This window comes from Venturia canescens, chromosome 10 (assembly GCF_019457755.1).
Source record: "Venturia canescens isolate UGA chromosome 10, ASM1945775v1, whole genome shotgun sequence".
In the NCBI taxonomy this organism is placed as follows: Eukaryota; Metazoa; Arthropoda; class Insecta; order Hymenoptera; family Ichneumonidae; genus Venturia; species Venturia canescens.
Window position 1 is genome coordinate 5,341,671 of NC_057430.1, and position 17,070 is coordinate 5,358,740.

Below are 17,070 nucleotides of genomic sequence, written 5' to 3' on the forward strand. Positions count from 1 at the left end.
CGTTTCGGATGACATGAAAATGTCTAGATTCAGAAGGCAAAAACGACATTAAAAAATAGCCAATTCTGTTGGATTTGTTGAGTCTTGAATTCGATCTATCTTTCCTCTTTTCCTTTCTTTTTTCTAATGGACAAAACATATTAGAAGACAAGGGGAAAAATCAACAAAGTCCAAGAACAAACCTCTGTCGAAATAGTTCCAATACAATTTTTACGAAAAATAGGTCTATTTTCGTGGAAACCAAAGTTACAAGCCGAAAAACATATCTCGGCCTCCAACCCGCTTGTGACCATGCTCTTGGGTTTCTAATTGATAAAACATATTAGAGTACAAGGACAAAATCGCTAAAGTCGAAGAACAGACCTGTGACGAAACATTCCCAGTACAATTTTTACGAAAAATAGGTCTTTATTCGTGGAGACCAACGTTATGAGCCGAAAATCATATCCCAGCCTCCAACCCGCTTTCGACCGTGCTCTTTAGTTCCTAATTGACAAAATATATTAGAGTACGAAGAAAAAAATTGCCAAAGTCCAAGGACAGACCTGTGACGAAATATTTTCAGTATTATTTTGACGAAAAATAGGTCTTTTTCGTGAAAACCAACGTTATAAGCCGGAAATCATAAATAATTCATAGAAATTTAAACTAAAATCCTAAAGTCAACTGAACATAGATAAGGAACTTTTGAGAAAAAAGACGTGATATCAAACCATAAACTTCCCCTAGTAAAAAAAAAGTTGGGACAAGTACATTGATGGTCCCTCGTTTGCTGATAATTCCATCCATATAACAGACTTTAAAAAAAATTTTTATAAAAAATGGCCAAAAAAATTATTTTATAAAAAAAATACAGAGCAATTCGACAAAAATTTCACAAATCTTGAAAAAACATTATCTTTAAAAAAAAGCTAACCTGTAACTATTTTTCAAAGTGTCAAAAGAATCAAATAACAAGTAAAAAATAAGAAATCAAAAAATCGCCCTTGAAATCATTTTGGAAACCGATGCCTCATTTTTCTTATTTGATTCGAACAGCCAAATTAATTGAAAGAAATTCCATCTAATTTACGTACAACATTAAAATTTATTATATCAATTCGAGGCCAAGTATATTCTAATGAATTGAAACCACTTGAACTACGTGCAGCACTAAAATTTATGATATCAATCGGTGGGCAAGTATTTTATTAGTTACTCCAAATTTTGACATTAGTAAATTGTTCTAAGAAGCTTTTAAATCCAAAAAAAATCACATGAATGCTAGATATTTGTTGATAGATGGTGACAGAGACTTATAAGAAAATCGATTCTTCTCAGAATTTCAGGATCCTTTGGTATTGTTCACAATATTCAACGTCGATTGGATCGATACAAATTATGTTTAAATATGTGCTAAAAGTACTAGTCCAGCCCATGACTTTCCGTTCAAATTGTTTATCCGAATAAAAATCAGGGCTTGTCTAGAACTGATGAATCACAAGTGTTCATGCAGAAGGAATTGAAAGAATTATCTTCATGTAATTTTTACTTAATTGCATTAATTTAATAAAAAACGGAAACAAATCGTTTCGCAATATACAAGGGATATTAATCTGCATCGATAAATGAAAAAAATTGTACATAATATATATGTTCAAGCTTCCAAAATAACTCTCCAGTTTATATTCACTGATGGCAATTTTACTTCCCACTTATTCTTCTAGCGAACGAATTCTATTCGGAATAAGAACTAACCTATATTATTATTAAGAACACTAAACTAATAATGAACCGCATTTCTACAAATTTTTAACCAGATTCTCCGGTACAATTTCGTTTTTTTATGATTGACTTTTTATTGAATGAATAGTGATGGTTCGGACAAGAACTTTTAACACATATTTAAACAAAGTTTGTTTTGACCCAATCGACGTTGAATTTTATGAACAATACCAAAGGATCCTGAAAGTCTGAGAAGAATCAATTTTCTTATAAGTCTCTGCCACCATAGGGTAACAAATGTCTAGCTTTCATATAATTTTTATTGGATTTAAAAGCTTCTTAGAACAATTTAATAATGTAAAAATTTGGAGTTACTAATAAAATACTTGTCCACCGATTGATATCATAAATTTTAGTGCTGCACGTAATTCAAGTGGTTTTAATTCGTTAGAATATACTTGGACTCGAATTGATATAATAAATTTTAATGCTGCACGTATATTAGATGGAATTTTTTCAATTGATTTGGCTGTTCGAATCAAATAAGAAAAATGAGGCATCGGTTTCCAAAATGATTTCAAGGGCGATTTTCCGATTTTTTATATTTTTTACTTGTTATTTGATTCTTTTGACACTTTAAAAAATAGATACAGATTAGTTTTTTTTTAAATGTAATGTTCTTTCAAGATTTGTGAAATTGTTTTCGAATTGTTCTGTATTTTTTTTTATAAAATAATTTTTATTGCAATTTTTTTAAATATTATTTTCTCTCAAATATCCAAAGAATGATTGCACTGATGAGACGTTAAGAAATCCTTGGGCATGTATGATCTATCGAGCGCGTCATATCTTCTTTTGGGCATTGTCACATCTGCTAAACATTGGTTTCCGGTCAAGAAAATTTGGCTTTACTTTATTTAGTTATGCACTTATATCCCATGAATCGATATTTTTCAACATGCAAAATATTCTACTTATATGCCATAAAGTTTCATCAACATCTGAATGGTATTTTTTTTTCAAATTTGGAATTGAAGCTGTCGAAAACGTGGATTCCCATATGACTGCATGTTAAATGTATAAAAATATAAACTGTAATAACTTTTTTGCTGTCCCACCTAGCTTCATAAAAATTTAACCGAGTCATTTTTCGATTATAACTGACGTGTATACCAATTTTTATCAAAATCTGAATGGTAAATCGCTATACGACAGAACTCCCTTAAAGAGCTTCTAATGTAACAGAGATGGGAAATATTGGGGGAAACTGTTTTGTTCACGAAAAGAGGTGAAGCATTTCCATTAATCTCTAGAGGACCGGAAAGCCGATATATCGGCTCACCCTGTGATATGAACTTTGTATGTAGTTGATACGTGATACCAGACACTAATTTGAGTACTTTTCAAAGGCAATTTCAACTCTCAAATGCCGGTGTTCTAAAGGTTAAATGATGCCTCACTTCGATTCTGACAATTTTTGAACATCAGATCAAAATAATGTTTGCTTGTAGCACATAATGCAACATTTGACGCATGGTTTTCATTCTGAGTTATCCAAAAATGTAGTATGCTATAAAATTTCTGTATCATTTCGCGATACGTAGATACCCTGTCTATTCTGCGAAAAAAGCTCTCTGAGAAAAAAAAAGTTGCAGGAACTATTAACATTGGCGAAGGATATTGAATATGAAGTTAAATAGACAGTGAAAATTTTCATGACGCCCCATACGAGAAAGAAGTATACGCAGTTTTTGGGCATATTATGAGAAGGAAAAAATGTCAGAGCTTCAGTACGCTGTGTTCTGTGCAGTCGACGAATGAGTGCCTTCTAAAGCAAACAAAGTGTCGCATGGTTTACAACAATGAACGAGGCAGCTTTAACATTTTTATACTTTTTGTTGTAAATTTTGTGTTACTATGTTGATTTTGTATTACGTGAGATCAACAATTAATTTGGAAACTTTGCTTATCTTTTTACAGAACATTGTATTCGGAAATGATTTTGAAGCAGAGAAATTTTTTTTATTATCAATAAACAATGGGCTTGAATTCTCGACGATTTCACCACATTTGTGTAAGTATTGATACATTTTTATTCAAATTTCAAGCTCCATTAGGTCAAAAACGATAAAAAATATGTCTAGCATGATGAAAATCCAATTCTTTCATCTTTAGGTGATAAAAATTTTGGATTGGAATGTGTCGTAAAGAACACTTCACAAAATAACGTTATTTCACATCCGGATCTCTGACTGAATTGACCACTGTAGGCAACACATCCCAAATAATGCCTCAAACATCGGGGCTTGAAAACATAACTCCTGGAGATGGAAGTGTTAACTAAAACCATCAGACTAATCAATCCCTCTATATCTAAAGTCCTTCTAACGAATGGATGGATGATTTGAATTTTTTCGATTCTGGAAAGTAATTAAAAATCTGAAAAAGCAAAAAAAAAATAAAAAAAATCATCAAATTTTGGCATATCCTGTTTTGCCCCGGTCTTCTTTATATATTGAAACGTTTTTTAGTTTTATTTTACTCCTTAGTTTAGGGAATGAGTAATTCTTTGAGTTCATGTGCTAGACTTTAGTTCGCGTGGTGGTAATTTTGAGAAAAAGATTATTATTATTTTTTTTTTTGAAAGGCCTCAGGTGTCGATCAGTGGTTTACTTGAACCTTGATCTGTTTCATCATCGGCTTATTGAACGATAGATATTGAATGAAACTAATAAATCGAAAATAAAGTTTCCGTATTGCAGGGTCTTTTTATTGATCCGCTAGGATTTTATTGATTTGCAATGATGGAAACAAAATAATACAAAAAAAAATGAAAGAGATTGCTTGATTTTTTTCCTTTTTCTCCCTTTTTTTTTCTTTTCTTTTTTTTCTTTCTTCTTTGTTTTTGCGCTCAAAGAAAACCCTAGGGAAAAAAAAGGTTGGGACAAGTACATTGATGGTGTCGTGTTTGCTGATAATTCAACCCATAAAAAAAAATTCAAACAAAATTTTTTTTTAATTATAAAAAAAATTATTTCATAAAAAAAATAGAGAACAACTCGAAAAAAAATTCACAAATCTTGAAAAAACGTTATATTAAAACAAAAAACTAATCTGTATCTATTTTTTAAAGTGTCAAAACAATCAAATAACAAGTAAAAAATAATAAACCGAAAATACGCGCTTGAAATCATTTTGGAAACCGATGCCTCATTCTTCTTATTTGATTCGAACAGTTAAATCAATTGAAAAAAATTCCATCTAATTTACGTGCATTATTAAAATTTATTATATCAATTCGAGGCCAAGTATTTTCTAATGAATTGAAAAAAGTTATCATTTGAATTACGTGCAGCACTAAAATTTAGGATATCAATCGGTGGACAAGTATTTTATTAGTAACTCCAAATTTTGACATTATTGAATTGTTCTAAGAAGTTTTCAAATCCAAAAGAATCACATGCAAGCTAGCCATTTCTTACTCTATGATGGCAGAGACTTATAAGAAAATCGATTCTTCTCAGACTTTCAGAATCCTCTGGTATTATTCACAAAATTTGACGTCGATTGGATCGATACAAATTATTCCGCAATATAGAAGGGATATTATTGTGCATCGATAAATGAAAAAAATTGAACATAATGTATATGTTCAAGCTTCCAAAATAACTCTGCAGTTTATATTCGATGACGGCAATTTTTACTTTCCACTTATTCTTCCAGCGAACGAGTTCCATTCGTAATAAGAACTAACCTATACTATTATTAAGAACATTAAATTAATAATGAATCGCATTTCAACAAACTTTTAACGAGATTCTGCCGTACCATTTCGTTTTTTTATGATTGATTCTTTATTGAATGAATAGTAATGGGCCGGACAAGTACTTTTAACACATATTTAAAAATAATTTGTATCGATCCAATCGACGTCAAATTTTGTGAATAATACCAGAGGATTCTGAAAGTCTGAGAAGAATCGATTTTCTTATAAGTCTCTGCCATCATAGAGTAAGAAATGGCTAGCTTGCATGTGATTCTTTTGGATTTGAAAACTTCTTAGAACAATTCAATAATGTCAAAATTTGGAGTTACTAATAAAATACTTGTCCACCGATTGATATCCTAAATTTTAGTGCTGCACGTAATTCAAATGATAACTTTTTTCAATTCATTAGAAAATACTTGGCCTCGAATTGATATAATAAATTTTAATAATGCACGTAAATTAGATGGAATTTTTTTCAATTGATTTAGCTGTTCGAATCAAATAAGAAGAATGAGGCATCGGTTTCCAAAATGATTTCAAGCGCGTATTTTCGGTTTATTATTTTTTACTTGTTATTTGATTGTTTTGACACTTTAAAAAATAGATACAGATTAGTTTTTTGTTTTAATATAACGTTTTTTCAAGATTTGTGAATTTTTTTTCGAGTTGTTCTCTATTTTTTTTATGAAATAATTTTTTTTATAATTAAAAAAAAATTTTGTTTGAATTTTTTTTTATGGGTTGAATTATCAGCAAACACGACACCATCAATGTACTTGTCCCAACCTTTTTTTTCCCTAGGGGAAGTTTATGGTTTGATATCACGTCTTTTTTCTCAAAAGATCCTTATTTATGTTCAGACGACTATAAGATTTTAGTTTAAATTTCTATGAATTGTTTATAATTTTCGGTGTATAACATTGGTTTTCACGAAAAAAGACCTATTTTTCGTCGAAATTGTACTGAAAATATTTCGATAGAGGTTTGTTCTTGAACTTTGGTGATTTTTCCCCTTGTCTTCTAATGTGTTTTGTCCATTGGGAACTCAAGAGCATGGAGCAATGCGTGTTGCGGGCCGAGATATGATTTTCGGCTGATAACGTTAGAAAAAAGAAAGGAAAAGAGGAAAGATAGATCGAATTCAAGACTCAACAAATCCAACAGAATTGGCTATTTTTTAATGTCGTTTTTGCCTTCTGAATCTAGACATTTTCATGTCATCCGAAACGTGCCCCCGATTAAATATATTTCCAAAGTTTGCAAGTGGTCGCTGAGATCCAATTATCTACAGTTTCATAGTTGCAGAAAAAAGGCACCCGGAAACATTTATTATGTCAGAACTCAAAGAAACAAAAAAACTGAGCGTACTTATTTCAACAGAGCAACGGAAATCATAGACGTTTAAGGAAGTACCCTCGGTAAATCAATTAACAAACAGAAAATTATAAAAATTTGTAAAGATGTCAAAATCTTTCGAAAAATGAGTCAGTTAAAATTTTGTAACGTTTGGTTGACTTTGAAAAGAGATATCAATGATTTAATTTGAAGCAGTTAACATGAAGTCTTATGCGAATCTGTGATTCAGACGCACTTTTTAATTTATAACGTTGAAGTTAACAAACAGATTTTGATAAAATTTGGAGAAGATATAAACGAATGTCCAATGAACATTTTTCTTTTTGGAAAACATGCAAAGCTTGCTTTTGTTCTAAGAAATGACTGGAAATAAGACAAGATTTTTGAGCAACACGCAAATGTGGCAACACCGCAGAATTGTAGGTTATGGCACTTCATTCGAATATAAGTTACAGCGACACTTTCGAAACCGTCTGAACATGCGCAAATTGAGTGAACGATAGAAACACAGTATTGAAAAAGAAATATTATACATTTGTAACGAACATTTTGTGTGTTTCATGCATCAGCTATATTCGGAAACAATAAGAAATAGAAAATATGAAAAGAAGACACCGTAAATTTAATAATTTTCGAAGTTTTCTTTGAGGTTAGGGATGTTTCTTTTCCCGTACACACTTCGGATTTCTTTACCCACTGATAAAAAACGAAACACGCAGAAGCTGGGTTTCCTATACGCGACTATACGTAGATTCAATGCTTGTACGTATGAGCACGTACACTAACCCAGGGGCTACGGTGTTGCCGAAATATATACTACGTTACCCATATTGAAGACTAAAACTCTCTGACTCACTACGTACCGAGGGTACTTCGTTAAAGTACCTGCATTGGTTTTGGAGAAAAACAATTTCAGGTGAATTTAGAAATGAATTTAGAAATTGAAAAATTCAGAGTAGAATAGAAAAAACAAAATTTAGGAATTTAGAAAAGCTGACAACGTTTGTGATGAATTTTTGAGATCACATGTTACGGTTGGAGTAAAAAATTTAAATGATTGGCACACATGCTGCGACACAAAAATATGAAAGTTTGAAGGTATTCGCTTCATACCGCAGTAATACAAACTTCAATAGTATTTGAAAAGGAATACTTTAAAACTTGCTGAACAAAGTTCCATTACATGTTACCATAATCAAAGATAGGGTGTGATACTTAGCACATATACTTATCCACGGAAATTTCAAAGTTCGCAGGTATCTGCCGCGATTCAATGTATCTGCGCAATGAGTTTGGAAGACAGCAATTTCAAATCCATCCATAAATGAGCAATTGAAGACTTTTGCAATGAATTTTTCACTTCATATTTATATTACAGTGAGAGTCAAAAAGTTGAATGAATGGCAAAGTATATAAATTTTATAGTTTGCAGATTTTTGCTGTATTTCAATGATCCAAATCTATAGTATTATAGTGAAAAGTTGTTGAAAGTCATGATGTTACGTTAAAATAACATAGTGCACATAACATTCAGAAATTCTGTAGGTTTCCATGATGTTAGCATGCATTATACTTAATCACATCCAAAACTGAGCAACTGTAGACTTATCTTAATGAATCTTTTCACTATTAATTCCACATTTGCAATTTGCAGAATAGGAATACTCAACATACACGTCATTTCATAAGTATTGTTGTCAAAATTTGTGTTTGCCTACCGCATTCCAAAGATTCGACTTTTCATATGATCAGCAAACAAAGCATCCAAAGACTTTTTGGAATAAGTTTCAAAATTTGTTACTTGACAGACCAGGTGGAAAATGAATAACTACACTTATATCAAGACCAGAAACTGTTTTGAGAATCTGATGTACAAAATGTGCGATTGATGATCATAGCTAGAAACCTCTTGAATCACGTTACCACAATCATGATGAAATAGCAGAAAATCATAGGACACATATTAGGCAACGAATTAATAATATGTATCGATCCGCTGCAAACTGATGGGGTGAAAACAAGGATCGGAGAGGGCAGAGCCAAACTCAATAGGAAGCAAAATATGGGAATATTCAAAAATAATGATGATATACGAAATAAATTAGAAAACATTTATTCAATTGGAGTTTCTAACATTATACTAACAGTTTCGTGTGTTCTTGTTTTATTAATTATCAACCATAATATTTCAGATCGCAAAAAGAAAATTTGATGTTATAGGTTGTCGAACGTCTTTCCTCACAACTTCCAGACCTATTTTTGATAAACTGATTTATGTATTTATTCACCTTATTTATATTATTCACTAACTATGCGAACGTTTGTTACATTTGTCCCGCACTTCGTAACGTCAAAAACCCCGGCCGGTTCGTTACCACAGAGCTATAAAAGGGAACTCGTATATATAAACTACATTATTACACATGATATATAATCATGCAACTGACTATATATTTACACTGGACAATATTCCGCGCACTCTGTTTCAATTGAAAGATTATCTCAGTTGACACTTATTATTTCCAATCGAACGAAATAATGAAATCTTGAAAAGTTTCGTTGACATATGCATCGTGCATTTTTTATATTCTTTTTCACACTCAGATCACAGACTACATTTACGCGGCCGCTTTGATACCGGTTTAGTATATCACAAATTTTAACAAAATAAATACTAATATGCACTCCGTTAGATGACGAAAATTATTTTTAGTTATCCCGCACGCACTTCATAACATCATAACCCCAAACGTCAACATGACGTGAAACTTTGGCTGGTGACTTTCGAGCTCTCGGCATGCGACGTCAGTCCGCGACACCGCCGCGAAGTTAGAGCGAGGGACATGAGGCCTTTGATGGTATTATATACAGACATGTTAAATTTCTAAATGTGTTAGTAACTTTGCATAATCTTGAGCCTGTGCAAAGTTTTTTCTCAGCAATTACGCTACTGATCGTGTTGGTTTCCGGCTCATTCGAAAGAGATTTTGAAAGTTAGTCTCCAAACTAATTTTCGCTCAACAAAACACCTCTTGAGCTCAGCAATTCAAGAAAATGACATGCCAGTTTTACCCCCACCACCGCGAATCGTTTTATTCAGAGAAAAGATAGTCTCGGCGAGAGCCTCAGGCCAGCAGACGACAGGGCTGCCAATGTACTTGTCCCGAGACTCTACCGAGTCTCTTGATGAGGCAAAGATTTGTTCAGTGGGGAGTTAGTCTGCAAACCGAGGTCGATTCACCGCCGAGTTGCTCAGACTCGCCAGCTGGTCTCCTCAAGGTGATTATACTAAGTTATGTTGAACACTTCTTCACGTGCGCTGAACGCAATGCCAGTACAGGATTAGAAGTATTGCAACGGATTGAGCCGGGCTTGCTCAGGGAACGCTACAAACATTTGATAATTCCAAAACTTCAAAAATGACAGAGTCCCTCCCGGAGATCACAGGTGTGCTAAAAGGATAGGGCACAGGAGAGAGCACAAGCGCAATGCTTGAATGTTCTCCATGATGCTACTAGGAGGCTCTATACGCGCCAGACGCGATGCTGACACGAAGTAGAGCGGGAGCAGTGTTCGGCGATCGTGCAATACGGTCACTTCACATTTATGAGTTTTTTTTAGGAATCCTTGGGCATCAGACGCAATGCTGATACTTTTAGGGAGAATGGAACTGGATCGTTCGGAGTGAAAAATTCGAATGCCTGCCTTCGCTCTGGGCCACCTTATATACCCGGCTGAGCGGCGATCTTGTGGGAGAGATCTGGATTTATCCAGATCTTCGATCGTTCTGTCTCTCTTTTTCTCTCTGAGCCCCCACTTATGCTTTGCGTGGATACGTGTGCATCGCTTGTACGCGTACTGGCGCTCGATCTCCGTGTGTGGTGCGCTTGTATCGTTACAATATTTATGTAATTTCGTATCAATAATGTGTTTTTCCACATACCAATCGTTTGCACAGAATCATCAAGCAAATATTTGAGGAGCTAGCCGCTCAAAATGCGTAAAATATTTCCAAATGCTTAAAGAGGGTCGTATTTTACACCTTTACAATAAATTCATGACGCGAAGATTAACGCTACTGGTAAATTATCGGACCACTACAACTATTGCAAAAGTGTATTGAGAGATAGTGAATTGTCGCTGAGAAAATCCAAAAATCAGATGGAGCCTACAAAATAGTCTAAAACTACAAGTAATCATGAAAGCTCCAAAATTACAACTGGATTTCTTACAACCAAAGACTGTGATGAACTACGGTATTTTCAAGTGAGCAGAGAACGATTTACGACAACTGGAGTGGCTCGAATCGAATACGAGTCCGTGGAATGAGGTGCCCATTGTTGACAAGCTTTTTCCACTTCTCAAAGAAACCTTTTCAAAGTACGAAATACTGTTGACAATGGTATATCAGTTCAAGAATTTTTCAAGAAATTCAGGTGTTTTGAGGATCAAAAAAGAAGCGATTTGGAAATTTTTTATTTACTCAGTACAAAGCATATTTTGTATCCTAACTAATATTATATCGATTGTTTCTTTTTCAACTGAAATTAGATTTCACCAGTCCCGGCAAGGAGATCGATCTTTTAACCCCTTCGCAGTGAGGTGAAAATCACGTTTTCGTGCCATTTTTGTGTTGGAAAAAAATTTTCTTAGATTTGTCTCAAAGTCACAGTATGAACGTTTTTGGGGTCACTGATTACGAATTCGACATCAGATTTTCAAAATTCAAAATGGCGGATCCAATATGGCGGACGCAAATTCGAAAAATGGTTTGATTTCGACGAAAGTGAGTACCTCAGGGTTTTTGGGGTCGCTGAATCCGAATCTGGAATCGGTTTTTCAAAATTCAAAATGGCGGATCCAATATGGTGGACGCAAATTCGAAAAATGGTTTGATTTTAACGAAAGTGAGTACCTTATGATTTTCGGGGCCGCTGAATCCGAATCTGGAATCGGTTTTTCAAAATTCAAAATGGCGGATTCAATATGGTGGACGCAAATACAAAAAATACGGCTTTAAGTTTTGATTTAATTGAGTTGATTTAAACTCGAGCGCCCAAATGTGAGAAAGAATTCAACATAATATAAAAGTATTCTAAACCATGTAAATATATAGCGAGATTTTTTCTTTTCGTATAGGCTCCCAGGTCGCGGAAATAAAGACACCACACTCATACTCGGTATAGATCAGTTTCATTTGGCTTCATACGCGTATTTTTGTACTCAATCAGTTGTAGATTAATTTTATCACTACTCTTCATCTCATATCCGAGCCCGCTGGACCTATGTCTGCACTCTAGTGCTTCTACAATGTTCCCGCCACACCTGTGACATGAAAATCGAGGGTACCATCCTAGGGGCATCCACTATACCCTTGAATCGCTCTCTTTTGACCCGAAGTTGATCTATGATCCCATCGTCGTTCTCTAATAATCAACTCACCATCCCACACACGGTCATCATCGAAGGATTGGGAGAACCAATATATTTTTCTTGAGGGTGTCAAATAGAGTAAAAATCGAAATTTCATTCTTTGAAGAAGTAAGAAGAAGGACTAAGAATATTACACTATAAGAAACGGTGTAATATTTGAAGAAACGGTCAAATTTTTTTTACTACAATGTCGAAGGCACGTTCGGTGTTTACTCGAAAACGAAAAATTCATGAGCTCCGAATAAATAGTTCTGATTCGGACACAGACATTTCTTTAGATAACGATGATTGGTTGATAGGCGTGAGTGAAAATGAAGCAGAAGAGATTGAGGAATCCAATAATGGGCCACAGAAGAGTTCTCAAGGTGACCTCTTAGAATCTGAGAATGAATCTAGTGTGCATGACGTCTATCACGCGTGACGGTGTTTCAGGTTGAATACCGATTTATTTTTTTTATTTTTTATCGAAACATGAAGGTAAAAATTATAAATTGTTGAAATTAATATTTCAAAAATACAAAGATGAAAGAAAAAACAATCGGTACAGACAACAAAACGAAAAATGAATAAAAAATTTAAAATACAAAAGAAAGACACAAATTTCTGAAATTCCAAGAATCAACAGAGAAGGCAATTCAAAAAATGCAAAAAGTCATTTAAAATAAATTGTAATGAAAAGTTTTAAAAATACGAAAAAACAAAAAAATAAAAAATACAAAAAGCCAAAAAAAATACAAAAAACCCAAAAAAAAATACAAAAAAAAAACAAAATGGAGTCAACAACCGCCACGTCCACGATTCGTGACTCTGGGTTCGGCTGAGAGCGGGATATAAGGAAAAAAATATTCTTTGACATTCGTTATTATGACTAGTTTGTCGTACATGATCTGCCAAATTTTTATTCATTATATTGTATCCGAGCTTCACATACTTGGAGTCAGGATTCAAATTCGATATTCGCAACCATAAATATCTGAAAGTCGAAATCAATCCATTTTTCGTATTTGCGTCCACCGTAATGAATCCGCCATTTTGAATTTTGAAAAACCGATTCCAGATTCGGATTTCGCGGCCCCGAAAACCATAAGTTACTCACTTTCGTCAAATTCAAACTATTTTTCGAATTTGCGTCCGCCATATTGGATCCGCCATTTTGAATTTTGAAAATCTGATGTAAAATTCGAATTCAGCGACCCCAAAAACCATGAGGTACTCACTTTCGTCGAATTCAAACCATTTTTCGAATTTGCATCCGCCATATTGGATCCGCCATTTTGAATTTTGAAAATCTGATGTTGAATTCGTAATCAGCGACTCCAAAAACCATAGTGTACCAAATTTCAATCGAATCGGTGCAGTAGAAATATGTTTTTTTTCAAATGCCCCTATACGTGTCATGACACAAAAATGGCACGACTTTTTTTTGCCCCTATACGTGTCACTCACAGTGAAGGGGTTAACAAAATGAAAAAATGTGAAATCGAGCCCGATTGAGCTTTTATCAGGAACCAGGAAACCGATTTCCACCGAAAAGCAGATAGAAATCGGTGAAATCTCTCGTTTGGAAGATGGTAATTATATAATTAATAATAGTTATACTTCATGTCTCATCGTTCCTGCCAGATTTGGTGATTTTGCGCCAAATTGGCGAATTTCGAACGGCCTGTGAGGATCAAAATTTATCATTGGCGATTTGGTGCTATTTTAGCGAATCATAAATGGCAGTTTGGCGATTTTTGGCGACTGCCATTAGGCAGTAACATATTAATGTTACCTGAGCAAATTCACTGAAAGCACGATATGCGTGTACTAAATAATTTTGCATGATGTCAATGATATAAGCACGATAGGCATAAGTTAGCTGCGCTGCTGCGAGCGCCATTATGTTAGAGTGTCGGATATTCAAAGCTCGACGATACGCGAACGCCATTATGTAAGAGTGTGGAAATTTTTAAAAATTTACATCGGACGAGCAATATCTTTAAATAGCAACCTTCTTGAACCTAAAATGGGCAAGTACGAATAAGATAAACGAAAATACCACAAGAAATGGGGATCTACGAACTGGGGCAAAGGTTTTTATATGTGCATACTAATTTGAAGGAATCACGTGGATATTCAAAATTTCGCTTCGAGATTTTCACGTTCTCATCAGTTATGTCTCTCGTATGCAACCATTAAGTTGCTAAACTTATTGCAATGAAAGTATTATAGGATGGCTGCAACACATAGATTTGGCTAACTAAGCATAAAAGCCCAAATGATCTGAATGAAGCACATGGCGAGATTTGCGATACATCGTTGAGGAGTCACTTGACAGATCTCCAAAAACATACAAAATCCAAAAAACATCAAGAAAAATTTGCTGTACTTGACAGAACACCATACAAATCTCTAATGAGCCACGGTACGCATATGTTTGAGACGATTATTCTATGTCAAAGCTCACTGATGCGTTCTTATGCAGTATTATTATTGTTTTTTTATTTTTATTTTTATTTTTATTTTTATTATTGTTATTATTATTATAGTGGTTATTATTCTCCCCTAATTCCTGCCGCCTTGACGTGGCGGGGGGGGGGCTTACGTGTCCTTTAATATTCTGAGCTCAGCGCAGAGAGGGGCACAAATAAATGGCAGGACCCGGGTGAAGAATCGGACTTCACCGCGGAACGTCCCCTTGCTGGTCAACAAGTGGATGCCCTTTTACTCATTAGAGTTCAAGGGTAAGAGGAAATAGCTCCCTTACGCATCGGACGACCAAGTTTTGGCTCTCGGGTGGGTATGTCTCCGAAAGGGGAATGCCCTCTAGATATAGAGGGTAGGAGTGACATAACTCTCGTGGACCAAACCCAACCGATACCTTCCATGTGCTGCCTGCTATAGGTGGAAGGGGCCGAGCTCCGATGAACCTCTGAGCTATGCCGGCGGGGCCCTCGGGCACCCACTGCTACCATGCCCGACAGGTTGGCGGCGAGGAGCCAGACTTAAAAGCAGCACTCGGGGAGACAACCCCTAAATAAAAACATCCTCGAAGAACGATGCAATGAGTAAGAACGTAAATTCTTTACCTCAAGCGAGCAGCCTCAAAGAGGTAAACCTCGCCGTCGATTCCGATCGGGTGCAAGCCCCGGTGGTCGGCATAAATAATCCCATGGATTTGGTGGGGGGGGGGGGGGGGGGGGACAATTAACCATTGCAGGAGAAGGGAGGAAGGTAGGCAAGGAGGCGTCGCGGAGCTATGCGTCGGCTGCAAAGTCGAACACCGATTCGGGCGCACTCGATTTGACGTCCCCCGAGAACGGACGTAACGTAGAAAGGCGGAAGAAGAAAGAGGGTTCGAGCTACGGCTTGCAAGCCAAAACAGTGAGCGGCTCGGGAGAACATCGCCGAGGGATCACTCCAGACCTAAAGCAGCGGCCCAGAAGCCGAATAAAGCGAGGAAAAAGCGGCAGCGTTTGCAGCGCACAAAAGAGGAGCTCGCCGAGTTGAGAGAGCTCCTCATGATTAGCGAAGAGCAAACACAAGCCGGTTTTGCTGAAATGCGGATTCTGGTCCGGAAGATGTTGGATGCAATCAAAAAGCAGCCCAACGTCAACCGGACCGTCAAGGACGGCCTTCCCGCTCTAATGGAACAACTCGAAGAGTTGGAAGAGTCCCGGCGTCCTCTGCAGAAAATAAAAAGTCTGCTGGACAGCCCGGAACAACTAGAGCGGGAAGGAACGAGCTCGGAGCCTATTCCTGAACCGATCGCGCCCACGCAAACCGCATCGATGTCAAGGGGGGGGGGGGGGGCAGAAAATATTGGCAGCCAGCCCGCCAGTCGTGGTCACACCACAAGCCCTAAAGAAAAAATGGGGAGGCGGCTCCCCCAAGACAAACGAAGCCGACGAAGATGACGGAGCCTGGACTAACGTAAAAAAGACGGAGGAAGAGGCTGTGGAAAAGGGCCCGAAGAAGGACGCAGGGGCAGCCCAAACACTGCAGGCCACAACACCTTCAGAAGGCCCAAAACAAAGGAGAAAAGCGGCTTGACCAAAACCGGACGCTATCTTGCTTAGGCCGGCCCCGGGAAAGTCCTATAAGGACGTCCTGGGCTCAATTCGTAAATCGATTGAGCCTGAGACATGTGGGGTCGGCATAAGGGAGATCCGGTGTACGGTTGCAGGAGACGTCCTGGTCGAGCTGGAGAAAACGACGGCGGAGGCCAGGACCTCCTTCTTCGAAGCCGTCAGAAATTCGGCGGTCGGTACTAGCAGCGCCAGGGAGCTAGTTCCCAGAACGAAACTGAAGATTGATGACCTGGACTGTTGCACCACGAAGGAGGAGGTCGAGGTAGCGGTGCGGAAGATCCTGCCGGAGCATACTGGGAGCCTGCAGATCAACTTGACCCGACCAAACACGCGCGAACAAGTGACCGCAATAGTAGCCGTTGATGAAGAAAGCGCCAAGGTACTATTGCGGTCCGCTCGCGTGAGAATCGAGTGGGTCAGCTGCAAGATCTGATGACGGGTGAACGTACCGAGATGCTTCAAGTGTCTCGGCTACGCGGCCACCACGGTCGTTGGTGTTCTGGCATGGACCGCAGCAAGGCCTGCTACCGGTGTGGCGCAGAGGATCACGCAGCATCGGGCTATAAGGAGAGCCCGAAGTGCTTCCTCTGCGCCGAGGTTGAAGACGACCCTGATGTCTGTCGTCACATTGCGGGGTCGGGCCGATGCGGAGTATTCCGTAAGGCCCTCGCAAAGGCCAAGTAATGATGGCGGTAATCTTCCAGGGGAACCTCCACCGGAGCAGGGTAACCCATA

General features: G+C 36.9%; 2 protein-coding genes across 9 annotated transcripts in view; one reads left to right on the forward strand and one right to left on the reverse strand.

Moving 5' to 3' along the window:
- Syt7 (Synaptotagmin 7) overlaps positions 1 to 17,070 on the reverse strand; it is a 620,424-nt gene that overhangs the window by 414,338 nt on the left and 189,016 nt on the right. The window lies entirely within an intron of this gene.
- Positions 1 to 17,070, forward strand: part of LOC122417049 (uncharacterized) — a 118,687-nt gene that overhangs the window by 62,703 nt on the left and 38,914 nt on the right. For 3 of the 5 annotated variants that reach the window (XR_006262218.1, XR_006262219.1, XM_043430291.1), the window contains one exon: positions 3,685 to 3,778. The exons of the other annotated variants lie outside the window; for them this stretch is intronic. The gene's annotated coding sequence lies outside the window, so the exon portion shown is untranslated. The remainder of the gene's footprint in view (positions 1 to 3,684; positions 3,779 to 17,070) is intronic. 5 annotated transcript variants of the gene reach the window in all.